The 4,780-nt window shown below is 38.3% G+C and overlaps 1 long non-coding RNA gene across 1 annotated transcript; it reads left to right on the top strand.

Moving 5' to 3' along the window:
* The first annotated feature begins 1,434 nt into the window (after window positions 1–1,434).
* On the top strand, window positions 1,435–3,746 carry LOC136250221 (uncharacterized). Its single transcript, XR_010698461.1, has 3 exons — window positions 1,435–1,539; window positions 2,844–2,878; window positions 3,430–3,746. It is a non-coding gene; the product is annotated as an uncharacterized lncRNA (long non-coding RNA).
* The last annotated feature ends 1,034 nt before the right edge of the window (window positions 3,747–4,780 follow it).

Genomic DNA, 4,780 nt, shown 5'->3' with positions numbered 1-4,780 from the left:
TTTCACTACACTAGTAACCATTGCGGAAAACAAATTGCAGCTCGTGTATTTTATTGTACGGTTCCACTCTTGACGTCATCAGGTCGTTATACAAGCTAACGGAAACACTTAGTGGAAGCTAAAAGCACATGTGGTTACATGGCAGAGGGATGTAGGATGCAAGTATCAATAGTACCACAGGATATCACGCTTAATTTATAGCAATAGTAATAATCAAAAAAAAATTTATTTCAACATGCAACCCTCTCTTTAAAATCTGCTAATATTGAGAGTCTTTATGGTCATCTTCATGAAGACAATCAATCTGATTCCTGGGATTTAGAAGATGAAAGTAAAAGCGTTTAAGCAGAATTTCCAAATATCCTAATGCTTCCGAAACCTAGTTTGGATCTTAGTTGTTTGATTGTATTATATAACATCTATTGATTACATCATGTGGTAAATTATTACAATGATCATATATATCTTTTTCAGAAATACAAATTTCAAAGTTTAAATTAGTAATCGCTAGGACCTCCATCCTCTTATAGAGCAGTCAGGATCTAGACCCTTGGGCCCCTCTTTAACTCTTTTCCCTGGGCCCTCTAATTTCTCTGGACGGCCCTGTTAGTGGCATGCAACTGCAGTCAACTAACACCCATTTTAACTAGTAAACCCTTAACAACACTTTGCCTTTCATCTTGTACTGCATTGAAACGATCAAGATACTCTATTAGAGCAGTCACAAAACAGCTGTAACACAGCAATCAATATTTAGCATAGTTACAACTTCTGCTTAGCATCGGATTGTATAGTTTAAAGTACTAGCTACTTACAGACTAGAGCTCGGCGGTATTGAAATTTGAATACACGGTATTAGTAACAGGAAAATATCGCGGTATATCGATATATAGTTAGCTTGTTATTGTAACTATTGCATCATTTCTTGGGCCTAGTATGAAGTGGTATCATCCCAAAAAACGAAATATATAGTTCAGTACTAGTAGGCATGTGTTGTAATGTGAGAACCTCAAGTTTTTGTTTAGGGTGTGTCTGCTAAACCATCAACAAATTGGATAATTAAATACCAAAGGCTGGATTAAATGCAATCCTATACCGGTATTCATTGATATACCGGTATTTCGATATATCGGTTATCAAATGCTGTCACGGTATGATAATCGGTTATGATAATTTATCATGATAAACGGTATTACCGATATATCGCAGAGCACTATTACAGACTTTACAATATAAAAATATGGCACTTGTAGAAATGTGACTGTTCTATTAGAGTATCTCGATCTACTTCAATCATTGACTAATTCAAGTGAAGAAGCTACGCCCCTGCCAAGAGATCTTGTGAAATGAAATGAGAATAGTAAAGAAAAGGCATGTAGAGACAATAGAGGGGCGCGTAATTATGTCCTGTTGTAAATAAACGCCTTTAAAATTTATATTACTACTAAATAAACGCACCAGAATAGGCTTGTGTGGTTGTTGTCTCCAAGGTTGTCTCATTACTTGTCTTTTCGTGTTGAAGGGATTTAGTCGCAATTGGTGAGTTTAACTATACATGTATTTGTGTTGTAAAACTTAATTGTAAAAAGGCGATTAGCACATATCATGATAAACATGTATTTGTCACAGTAGAGTCTCTCACGAAGTCACGATTATTACGAGACATTGGACCAGGGTAAAAAAATTTACTGCTATATTTAGAGGTTGTAGCGTTTGTATATCTTAGTATCTTAATAAATAATCCCCCATGATCACTAATCACTAATAGTACAGTAAAAACTGGTCATTATTCAGGCCGTAGGGACAAAATTTTCTAAACTTGCCTTTTAAAGAGGTGGCTGCATTATGCGGCCTTAAAAAAGGTAAGAAGCATGCTGTTCTAACTGGCTATAGAGATGGATTTAGTGTATGACAGCGTATGAGATAGTGAGTGCTGGCAGCAAGGGGGCAGCCAATCTGTTAGAGCACCAAAAGCACTGCTTCAGACATAGGCAGTTGACTGTCAGCCCCAAGTGTAAAAAGTTTCACTATTGGTCCTCATAAGCTCCTGATGAAGAAAGTGATGAAGTCATTATCTATAGGATATATTTTTCAGGGTATCCATTTCAGTTCTACAATATAGTAGCCAAGCATAAGATGAACATAACACAGCATTCCAGTAGTTTAGTGGTGACCACAACACTGCCTGAGTTAAACTGTGGTGAGATTTGAGACTACCAGAAGCCCTGGAATGTCTTCAACACATGAAATACCAAATATCTAATGCCTGGCTTTCATCCACAGTGGACCTGTCTTGGTGGCCACTTGTACAGAAGGGAAACAGCTGCCACACAGTCTTGCGAGCGAAACAGCTAGTTGCCACACCCCTTAATTATCAATTTGTAAAATCTTTAGCAAAATTGTGTGTGCGAGCAAGTGCGATGTGGCAATGCCGTGTATATGGTTGCTGCCTAGCAGTGACACATAACGAGTATTGAAGTCACAATGCGTTACTGTATCATCCATCTAAATACAATCTCTGAATGTGTCATTTTGTGTAGAGAGCAATCTTCCACAAGAAGTGACCTGCAGGTTTCAGTGTATATTGTTAACCATTAATATTGTTCACAATATTGTGAACTATATGTACAGTGAAACCTCACTTAGTGGCCACCTCTTTAATAAGACCACCTCATTATATTGGCCACCTCTAGTAGGTCCCAAATATAGCTAAGCATTACTTATGACCTCATTAATAAGGCCACCTTGTTATTCAGGCCAATTTTTTTGGTCCCACAGCCTGCCATATTAATGAGGTTTCATTGTACTTATGTGAATTTTTATTTTTCGTAACTTTTCTTCAGGTTTACTGATGGGTACTATGAAGCATTGTTGACTGGTACGTGTATAATGTGGTGACTTGAAATGCTAAAACAGTACGTAGCATGTCTTGTTTGTACATGTAATGTGTTGTAATGTGTCCACACATCCACACATCTTAGAAATAAATATAATTATATTCTCTATAAATAGTCAGTTCCATTGTGCCACTGGGTCATAAGTTGGTTGAGTATGGATCATCCAGGGCACTTGAGTCACATTTTGTCCTGCCCAAGTGGATCTCATCCACTGACAGAATACACAGGATCAGATCACGTGTATAAATTACGGTGGAACTTGTTTATTGCCACCTTCACTCATTCAGCAGGTAACAGTGTATAAATTCTCAATTGGAATTGGCTTTTCAAGAGTGGTTGTCTTTCTATACTAGTGGCCATTAAGATAGGTTGTACTGATAGAGTGTACATACTAGAGATGCAACAATATTCTCCACTTAGTGTCGTTTGATAGTGATGCAATGGAGACTATGTATTATTGCATTTAAATACTATACTATTATATTGCAACTCTAGCACGTAATTATAACAGGAATGTTTGTTAACTGTTTAGACATACTGGAGCCACACCCACTCATCTGGATTCTACAAATGGAGTCATACCAACTTGTTGTCATCATACTTACTTGTTACTCCCATTGTGTTTGGATGAATATACATGCCGTCATGTGAGACTTGCTACCATGGCGGGCCACTGGAAAACATTTGCAGAGCAGTTATATTACAGTCATTATTGTACAATTCTTACATTATTGTTGTGAAAAGTGTTTGGTATTCATGTGTCTCCTCTGTATGTTGTAATTACATGTGTAATTTTGTGTGGGGGTGCTATAAAATGCAATAATGCATGGTGACAATTGTATTAGGCGATTTTGCACACTTCCTTTTAAGCTAGCTACATGTGCTAATTACTCACAGCTTGTGTCAACAACTGGTAACCGCAGTTGTACTCTTATGTCATTCTTTAAGCCGTGCCCTTAGAGGACAAATTACGTGGGGGCAACTAATTTCAAAACGAAGGATGGTATGCAGCACCATAGATTATATCTATGGACTATAATCTATGGAAGTACACTTCTTGGTGGCTATATGTACTGATTAACTACATAGAGCGCCAGTTCATCAATACCCAGTGACCGCAGTTGTGCTCTACGTCATTCTTTAAATTCCGAGTAAAATTCTTATTGAGCAAATGACGTGGGGGCGACTAAATTCAAATTTCAAACTAGCCATTCTCGAAAACAAATGTTTCAATCTGAACGAAACTTTCAGAACAGTTTAAAGACACATTGCCCTACATGCCAAGCGAGTATTGCGGAAAACAACAATCTGGGATTTGTATTTGGCCTCTAGGTCGACTGAGGACGACTGAAACTTCGTTTGGTGTTGAAATCACGACTGTAGGATAATCATGTATGGTGAAATCGATGATGCGAATCTTGAGGTGATTGAGTGAATACTGAAGCGATAACAGGGCGATCAATGTTCGGAATGCACAAAGGAATGCAAGGCATACACCTGCGGTTGCGTCTAACCGCATGCGATAAAAAAATTTAAAAAAGAAAAAAGAAACTTCCCCTTTGATGTCGGCAACCTCGATCACGAAACAATCGGCATGGATTTGCTTCACTGCTTGTGTGGTAGTTACTAGTGACACGATGAGTTCAACTCCAGAGTTTCAGAGGGATAGCGTAAGTGACGGGTGGATTACAGGAAGGCCGAATTTGACAACGTTCGTTCTTGTAAAATCCCCACGTAGTGGTCGCATCATTTATTGTCTGCGGCGCGCGTTTCTGCTTTACTGGCCGCGCGAGTCACTACCGTGAGTCTTGATATAGCTACCCTATACAAAAACAGCTTAGATATACCAAAAAAATATGTGTCCACGAAACTAAAAGCAACTG

Source organism: Dysidea avara, chromosome 1 (assembly GCF_963678975.1).
Source record: "Dysidea avara chromosome 1, odDysAvar1.4, whole genome shotgun sequence".
Taxonomy (NCBI): domain Eukaryota; kingdom Metazoa; phylum Porifera; class Demospongiae; order Dictyoceratida; family Dysideidae; genus Dysidea; species Dysidea avara.
This window is presented reverse-complemented; position numbering and strand designations above follow the sequence as displayed.